Below are 9889 nucleotides of genomic sequence, written 5' to 3' on the forward strand. Positions count from 1 at the left end.
GGGGAAGGAAGGGGCGTGGGGGAGTGAGGAATTGGGGCTAGGGTTGGGACAAGCTGCCCAGCTGGGGTGAGGGGACGCATTAGTCAGGGAGGGGGCTGGTGGGGCATGGGATGTGGGCATGGCAGTGCTGGGAGCAGGGGCTATGCCCTACTGTCACTTGCCCAGACAGGGCTGGGGTGGGGGGGTGGCATGCAGGTGTGGCTCACCCCAGGTGGAAGGGAGCAAGTGGCAGCAAGGTGTAGCTGCCACTCCTAGTGCTGCCATGCTGGCACCCTGCACCCACCCTGCACCGGCTGTCAAGTGGCGGCAGGCAAAAGCCCCTGCTCCCAGTGCTGATGTAGGCATGGTAGCACTGGGAGTGGGGCTATGCCCTGCTGCCACCTGGAATGAGCCACACCTGTGTCATGCCCCCTGCTCCTGCACTGGCTGGGTTGGGCTGGGCAGGGGCTGGGGCTGGGCAGGGCAGCCATGAGGGCTTCTCCCACAGCTCCCCCCATTGGGGCAGAGGAAGGCACAGCTGGAGGAGCTGCAGGAGAAGCCCCCATGGCTGCCCTGTCCAGCCCCAGTCTCCTGGCACATACAAAAAAAAAGCCCCTCACTTACTGGCTCTGGCAGCAGTAATCAAGGCCTCTGGGGGCTTGTGGCAGAGCTGCCCCATGCAGCCCCCACTACCTAATCCCCACCCTCGCAGCCTGACCCCAGCAGTCTGGGAATAAAAAAAAGCACCCTGTACTCACTGGCTGTAAAAGGGGCTGTGGGAGCTCTGGGGCTATGTGGCAGAGTGCCTCACACAGCCCCCACTCCCTGATTTCCCCCCCTGCCCAGCCCCATTACTGATGCGCCACCTTTTCTGCCTGGCCCCAGCATCCCAGCACTTAAAAAAAAAAAAAGCCCTGTATTTACCAGCTCTGGCAGTGGTGATCAGGGCCTGAGGGCTCATGGCAGAGCCCCCCCGACAGTGTGGGGCAGCAGATGGTAGCAGGCATTGCCCCCGCTGCTTGGCACCCACACGGCAGTTGTCACATCACGTAGGTGCAGCTTCGCAGGGAACTGCGTACTGTCTGGGATCCAGGGCAGTTCTAGCAGTCAGCTGGAGCCTGGCACCGCTCAGCCTCAGTGGCCCCATCTCCCAGACAGTGCATGGCGCCCTGCCAAGCCACGCTGTACCCATGCCATGGGGCAGCTGCCATGAGGGTGTTAAATGGTGGGGGCAATCCCCACTGCCCCCTGCTGACCCATGCTGCACAGAGGCCCTGATCCCCACTGCTGCAGCCAGTGAGTGTGGGGCCTTTTTTTTTTTTTTAATTGCTGGGAGGCTGGGCAGGACAGCCATAGGGGCTTCTCCCATGATTCCCCCTGCCCGGGGAGAGCCAGGCACAGCTGGAGGAGCCGCAGGAGAACCTGTAGCTGACCAGCTGTGCCTGACTCTCCCCAGCCAATCCGGATCTCTGAATCAGCGCTGAATCTCCAATTCTGATTCGGCCAAATCAAATGGGGACAGTGATTCGAATCACCAAATCAAATCACTGTCCTCCGAATTGGCCGAATTCAAATCTGAATCCGAAGTGAATACTTCCCTATTTGCACAGGCCTACTATACACCTAGTAAAGAATCCATTAACGAAAGGAAACCACAATCTCATATAACAGAGATAAAACACATTATAAATGAATTTGTCTTCAGCACAGATGATTGCAATAACCAGATTGTGCCATCACTCTGCTGCCTGTAAGCTACCCAGTTATTTCTGTTGTCTGAACATAAATGTGCATCAGGTTGCATACTGCCCTCTTTCCCTTCTCTCAGTTTCACTGAGATTGAAAATGAAAAGCAACTAGCAATTGTTTTGTGGGTGGGATCACGAATTAAAGTTCAAATATAAAATGAGAGGGTATCAGGTTCATAATGTGCTTTGTTCCCATTTTGAAAGCTCTACTCAGTTTTGTTTTTAAAGCTGCCACAAGTTTTCAACAGGATTCTTATACTAAGAGCTGTGTTTCTTTCATCATCTAGCACCCACTGAATGGCTACTCTAGAAGTCAGTGTCAAATTATTCTCTAGACATTCTGCCTGACTCCTCTTCAGGGATATAGCTAAAAAAAAACTTGTGAGAAGTCTAGGAATGATATAACTAACTGTTTTGTGTCTTTCAAACACTGGGTTTTTCTTCGTAAGTATTTATAATATTTCAATCATTTTATTAAATTTTAAAATCTCTTCCAACCACTTTATAAAATGCTTTGGAAGTGGATTTTTTTGCAAATAAAAAGATAGTTAAAATGTGTGTTAGGAGGTTAGGAGGATAGTTGAAATGCATAGTGTGCATTGCTGCATATTTGGAAACATCTGCTTGTTCATTTTCATGATATAGAGTGATGTGCTCTTCCAGGAGAAAGAATAAGTCTGATTAAGAAGATATTCATTTTTCATTACAAATGATGACATCTAGTGACTGCTGCCTTTTTTGTTTTAGCACTTCGTTTCACACACTAGGCTAATGTTAAAAGCAAAACATGCTAGCAATGTAACCAAGATAACAGAGGATATCAGGGGAGCTGCACATTTAGACAGAGAGATTTAGGGTTAGGGGAATTCATGTTACTTTATCCAATCTAGTTAAGGAATCATAGAAAAAGAAAGAATTATCAGGGAAGAAATATGGCCTGAACTATATATTAAGTAGACATGCCCAAGAAAGTACCTGAAAACTGAATGATGTTCTCCCTAGTAAGCTGTTTATGCCACTAATAGATAAAAGAAGCCTTTCTTATAGTTTGCCAGATGCTTTGGGTAGAAATATTTTATGAAAATAATCTCTGAAATAATTTGGAAACAATTAATTTTATTTAATGTTCATGATTTAATGATGTACGCATGATTTAGTGTGTGTAATATATACACACATAATTTGCAGGTAGCATATTTACTCAGGATTACTTACTGAGCAGTAACATACGTGTAGATGCCAACAGGAAGCAAAATTGCTTCTGGTCAGCCCTGCAACTAGAGGGCTGGCCTGAGGCTAGTTATGTAGCATTTTCACCTATACCAGCCTGAAGACCACAGGGCAAGGTCTTTCAGTTTTTCAGCTGGGGACCTGATCCAAAGTCCTTGCAATGGCTTTGGATCAGCCTCTTAAGAGCATGGGATCTGTATGGAGTGTGTTATAACAAGAATGCATGTGGTGTTCTTTGTGTGTGTGTTAAAACAGAGTAGGCAGACAAATAAGGGAAGTGAGTTGCAAAAGTGTCTGTCTGTTCTCCTCTCCTTCATTCTGAATCCTCTCTAATAATCTTGACAAATTGACATGAAACAGTTTAATATGTTCAGGATAGGACAATATGGTATGAAGGAACATGTTGAATCTTATGTTATACTTCTGCACATGAAGGCTGCGTCTACATGAGCATGGACATTTGTTTCCCTGGGTACAAGAAGCAGTGACATACCTTGTGCTGCTGCAAGTTGTCCTTAGGGAATGCCTGTGCCATGTGCCTTCTGGCACACAGCAGGTTACCCCAGGTGGGGTAACCCCAACGGCCTTACCTGAGATCCTGGGGGCCTCTTGAGGCTGGAGCTGCAGCGATCTTGCTGCTCAGAGCCTGGCCAGCATCCAGAGTGTGATTTTGGTTGGCTAGTCTCCAGTTTTACACTGTCTCTGTGTGCACTGGCCCACATTTTTTGTGTGGATTTTTTTTACCCCAGGATGTTCCCCCCCCTCAAGCCATGCTGCTACCTTGCAGCCTGGAGAACACCTGAATGTGCAGTAAGTGGCTCTGCAGATGTGTTCGTGGGGCCACATATCTCATGGCCACGCACCTCACGGCCACGCTTGTCTGGACGCAGCTGAAAAATGAAAAAAGAATCTATCTAGGTATTTGGGTGGTCTTATCAATGTCATCCACATGAATCTCAGTCATTTCCTCTAATTGCCAATCATTCTTAAATTTAAAAGTCCAGTACAAAGAGCTAGCTGCAGAGTGTGGTTCATTTTTTTCACTGAAGCTAGTAAGATGGTGATGGAGTCTTTCTTCAGCAAGATTAATTCAGTAGTCTTTTTAATGGTGAAACTTCACTGGAGAAATCAAATGAACGCAGCATTTCTGAGTTTCTCTGGACAAAAATTGCAGGAATCTAAATTATTTCATGTACAGAACTGAAAATTATTAAAACCAGTATAGTTAAATATTACTGTTTTAAACTGTCTTAAAAGTTATACCAGCACTGTCTGTTGAGAACAATCTTTTCATACAAAAGTTTGTTGCAAATGAGCACAAATCATATGCACACATATATTTAAACAGGGAGGTCCATTTTACTGGTTAGTCCATGAGAAGGAATAATTAAAGAGCTCTGGAAGGGGGAAAAGTAAGACAATACAACTTTTCATAAAGTATGTGGATTTGGAAAGATGAATAATTAGCGTTCTTCTGTAGTTTCAGTTCCTTGCATGGAACGCTCATTATTTATCCGCAAAAAGTATTATGTAGATTTTTACCAATTCTGTTGCTTTCTGCTAACCTTTTAACCAACTTTCAAACAGATAAAATATGTCAAAAGAAATCAAATACCTTTTGATGTAAAATACCCGTAAGTATACAAGGAGTACAAAACAAGTTCAGTGCCTAATAATGGAATGAACAGTGGCAAGACAATGAACTCCAAAACACAGAGCTAGAGATAAAAAATAGCTATTATTCCCTAAATCTCATTTAGGATATAAAAAACAATCAATACATAGAAAAATCTATGAATTTGCCCTGAGGTGAAATGCTAAGGTGATGGGAAAAGCTTTTATTATAAGATGAACTATGCAAAATCCCTGCATATCATAAAAGCAAATGTCATGATGCTTTTTCTTTACATTTTGTTTCATGCTTATTTACATTATTCAGGAATGGTTTATGGCTTCACTTCCTAAAAAAGATGCTGCTGCATTCTTTAGTTATCCACAATGACAGAGGTTGATGTTTATATTACTGTTTTTAATGACTGTTTTAGAGTTTGGATTGATAGACTTCATCTTGTGCACTTGCAGCATTGCTAACCCCAGTTCTTCAAAGATCATGAGTTAGGATTCCTTTACCTTCTGGTGCTTGTGCTTTTAGGGCACATTTACCTTGCAGTCTGGCCAACATGCTTGTGAGAATCCCTGCCCACCTACCCCTTCTCACACCCTCCACACTTGGAGATCCACCAATAAGACCCTTCTGCATTTGTTCCCAGTGACTGTCCTCAAGGTTTCCATGGTTTGGAGAGTATTAGCAAGAGGAGGTGGATGGATTATACATTGGGCTGGCCCTGGCTGGAGTCAACATACAACTGGAACACGCCAGGTTGCAGGTACAAAGATGCCCACTTCCAGGGCTCATCTGACCAAAGAAGCTGAATCTCCAACTTTGTCCTCCTGCCCGTCTCTGCAACTGTGATCCATTACCCCTATATTCTCCCAGAGTGGCATGTATCATAAATGCCTTGGTGTGGTTAGGATGCTGAGACTGATTCCCTTTCTATGTAAGACTTCTACTCAGACCAACGACAAAACAAACTGAAAGGAAATATTGTGAGTGGAGAGGGAGAGGAGCAGGAAGGGAAGCAGAGAACCACTGAATATGGTCTATCCTTCCATTTTGGCTAGTGAAATATTGCAGGATATCAAACTGCTCAGGCATTATCTGGTTGAACACGGGAGAGAATTGGGAGTCTGTTCATCCATATCTCCATTACCTATCCCCAGTAAAGAAAAGCGGGGCATTGATGAGTAGGAGACCCATTTAAGAAACTCTTGTCTGGCCTTACTAAGAAAAAAGACTACAGCTGGAGTGGGGAATTAAACCACTCTCAGCTGCTAAATTCTGGCAGCATTTCCCCCCACTTTCTCCTATTGCTGGAAGGGAATAGTGAACTTACACCAAACAAAAGTTTTCACATAAAATGGAGTAAAATGTTGCTTCATGTTTTCTAATTTCTGTAGCACTTTCATGATTATGTCTCCAGAAGAAGCATTTTTTCATAATTAACAGGAAATACATGTTATACATTAAACGTGACACAAGAGAGATGAATTATGCAGTGAACACAGTATGTGCTGATCAGCAGAAAGCCCAAGGCACACTGAACAGAGTTTCTATGAAGATCTGTAATGAGTTTCAAGTACATCATTTCCTGATGGAGGGTAAGAAAACATCCATCAATGCTAATTTTCCCCACAATTTTTAGCTTTTATGAATACTGTTTGCAAAAAAGAATTCCTGAAGTGTAACTTTAGAAAGCTATATTAGTTTTTAGATATGAGTCCAAGCCAAAAAACAGAGTTCAGAACCTAAGACACAGGACTGGTTCGGTGTGTACAGCCCTAAACTTTCTCTATCTCTCCTTGCCTCTTTCCTCTGAACACTCCAGAGTCAGAAAAAAATGGGTTTTTGTTTTGCCTTTGAAAGAAGTGGGAAACTTGCGGTGGGATCCAGACTTCGGTTTTAGGTTTTCAGTTTATTCTAACTTGTTAGAACTGCACCAGGGTGAGATAAATGGAATCCTAGTGGGAGAAGATATTTTCCTTCAAGACTGAAGACTCTTTTCAGTTAATACATACACTTCAACATTTTATAATCATGCACGTTGCTTTGCTCTTCTTTAACCTTCCAAAAGGCTGATGGACTATGTTGTACATTATTACAATCTAAAGAGCAAATAACAACATTCTAAGAGTGAGGCAGATTGGATGGTAAATGTTGTTATCTTTGAGCCAGTTGGCTTAAGCTTTTCTATTATAATGTTATAATTCTGAATTGACAATTCCTTTTTTCTGGTTTTTTACTTGTACTCCCCCCAAAAAATCAACATTTGTGTATATTTTCAAGTATAGAATATTCCATTTATTTAGTGAGAGGTAACGATTTCTTAGGGTGATAATTTTTATTGGACCAACTGTGTGGTTGGAATAGAATTAGACACGCTTTCAGAAGTAAAACATTCTTCATTAGGTCACTTGAAAAACAATGTCTTGGTTTTGAAAGCTTGTCTAACCTCATCCCAACTATACACCCTAAGAAATCCTTGCCTTGCATAATTCCTTGCTAATCATGGCTATATCATCATTCTTACACTACCTTATTTTTCATTTCAAAGATATCATATAACACTATGACTAAGGGCTTACACCTTTAGGACCATAGTAGTGCCAAAGGTTACACCAGAGTTCAGAGTTGAAGCTGTGCCAAACTTTCAGAGAGAAACCCAAAAGCAGATCAATCTTCTGAACAAGTGTAGGCTTCATTTCAATTGATCCTGGCCCTTAAACTGTGCATTTTCATGCATTGCAAATGCATGTTTAAATACATCATCACGCTAAAAAAAAGGGACAGAAAAATCTACATTAAATTATTGTTAATTGTTTGAGGGGGTGGCCAATGAAATAACCAGTGTTATAATCTCCCATTTTCCAGCTCACCATCCTTCCTCAAACACCTCTTCTACAGCAGCACTAAAGGAAATCCAGCAATAGATCTAGACTATAACCATTTTTCACCCTAGGCACTGGAAACAACATGATTGTATTGCAAACAGAACCTGTTGAGGAACAGACATGATTTGTCTCTGTGAGGTATTATCTAGACACAGTTATCCCCTGCATTTTGTTCATGCATGGTGTTAAATGAAAGCCTTTCCAAATTAGATTACCTCTTTGATTTAGAAGCTTTATAGATCTATGAGGAATATTTTAAAATGAATACTCAGTTCTCATAAATTCAATCCACTCTTTTTCACATGCATTTACTGTGCAGTAAATTTACTGCATAGTAAGTGGATTTAGGCCAGTGTCTACATTTGCAGGTGTTAAAGCACAGAAACGCTGTGTTTGGACTGACTTGGGAGTAATGTTAGTCCCAAGTCAGTCCACACACAGTGTTACTGTGAAATAACACATCGACATATGCGTTACTAAGCAGTAATTAATTGGGCGCAAATTGGCTACCTGTATGATACAGGTATCAAATTTACGCCCAAGTCGGTGTAAGTTGCCATAGTTACTGCTCAGTATGGATGTGCACATGTAGACACATACGTGTATTGCATAGTAATTTTTGGTTACTGCACAGTAACTCAGGTTAGCTTATATCTCAGGGTTTTTTGTGCATACCTATTTACAATATCAAAAGTCATGCTCTACTTTGAATCTGCTCCTGAAAGTCCTGAAAGATAATGCATTGAGCAGTGAAAAACAAGATAAATTCATATGCAACAGAAGGGAAGGCATTCAAAATACTGTACTCCTAATTAGAACTGCTTGAAGACAGTCCTTAGTGACGCTTGTTAATTTCTGAAACACTGTTTTAAGCATGTGTGCGTGCCTTATGAGTCACTTACTACTTTGAAACATTTATCAGAACAGGATTTGTTTGCAGAAGAGTTTAAGTAAAGGTTGTCTGTCCCTTATAGGCAAATAGAGTATCCATGTATGATAAAAAATATTCAATGCACATTGCATATTATTGTCCTGGTCAAAGAATTTAAGCCATTCAAATAAAAAAGCAGAAACAATTTCATGTGACTCAAATGACTAATACAAGGAATGAACAGCAAATAGTCAAACTCAAGAGTTTGCAATGAATGAAACAGCAGATTAAAAATTATTTGTCGAAAATATTTAGTGGACTAGTTATGAATATCAAACATATTGTAAAAAATCAAGACAGGAAGGCAAATATATTGTCAAAAGAAAATAAGGAAAAATTCAGAATGATTAGTGTAGGTAACTAATATTTTATCCAACTCTAGTACTAATGAACAAATTAATACAAAACTATTTTTGTTAAATATGATTAGGTCAACAAGAAGATAGCATTGCATAATATTAGTTTGCTGTTGAAGTAATTGGAAAAACTTTTGTAATCTAATAAACTGGGTTGCATAGTTAAAGAGCTGGTTTGTTGAACATTCATTTTGTAACATATTATGCTAGAAAGCAGAGGAGCATGTCAACGTTTTCAGTGTAAGAATGTCTTCTGTTTGATCATCTAAGGTGTCCAACACGGTGGGTGGTCTTGACTAATAAGGAACTGTGATCTTTATCATTTGATTTTACATATCAGGCAACAGACCACATACAATTAATGCTTACCATCATTGCCTTATTCAAATACCAATATTTTTCCAGATGCACAAAAACAAATTAGTGTTGTAGATTAAAAACTGGCAAATTTTTACAGTTGTATCAGATGCATTGCATTGAAATACTCATGGGATTCATGTGAACCAAAATTACTTTATCTTCTTAATGTTCAGAAGTTCTAAAGATTCTTCATTATAGTTATTTATATGTGTAATGATTGCGCACACATTTATTGCCAAAGATATGTAAACAAGATACATATCAGCTAGTTCATATGGATGCTTTTGAAGATCCACACAAACCAAGTCAGAAGATCACGGACTAGTACACAGCGGGCATGTCTACACATACCATTAATGCACAGCAATAAACGGCTGAGCTTATTGCTCCACAGCTTATTGCTCCGCAGTTTATTGCTCCCAGGAGGCTCCCGGTTACAGTTTACACATGTCCCCAGACTGCAGCACACTGAGACCATGGCTGCTTCGACTGGGCTCAGTGTACTGCAGAGAGTTTGGATGGGGCATGAGAGAGCTTCAGCATGGGGCTAGCCAGCAGACAGCCCCTGAAACACCCTTGTGCCCCAGCCAGCCAGCTTAGCATCTACACAGGTACTGCTGTGCACGTAAAAACTCTGCATCAGAGTAGGACTTGCCTTTACTGCTGCAGTTTATTAGTTTAAGGCACCCTAATAGGGAAGCATGTATAGATGCTGAGACGTGCACAGTTAAATAGTCAACTGTGCAGTAAATGTCTCCTGTAGATGCGCTCAGTAT

The 9889-nt window shown here is 41.5% G+C and overlaps 1 long non-coding RNA gene across 1 annotated transcript in view; it reads left to right on the forward strand.

Annotated features, from left to right (window-relative positions):
• LOC109307608 overlaps positions 1 to 1194 on the forward strand; it is a 7668-nt gene extending 6474 nt beyond the window's left edge. The window contains exon 3 of the long non-coding RNA XR_002100308.1: positions 1184 to 1194. This is a non-coding gene — a long non-coding RNA (uncharacterized LOC109307608). The remainder of the gene's footprint in view (positions 1 to 1183) is intronic.
• The last annotated feature ends 8695 nt before the right edge of the window (positions 1195 to 9889 follow it).

This window comes from Crocodylus porosus, unplaced genomic scaffold, assembly GCF_001723895.1.
Source record: "Crocodylus porosus isolate Cpor-Errol unplaced genomic scaffold, CroPor_comp1, whole genome shotgun sequence".
Lineage (NCBI taxonomy): Eukaryota > Metazoa > Chordata > Crocodylia > Crocodylidae > Crocodylus > Crocodylus porosus.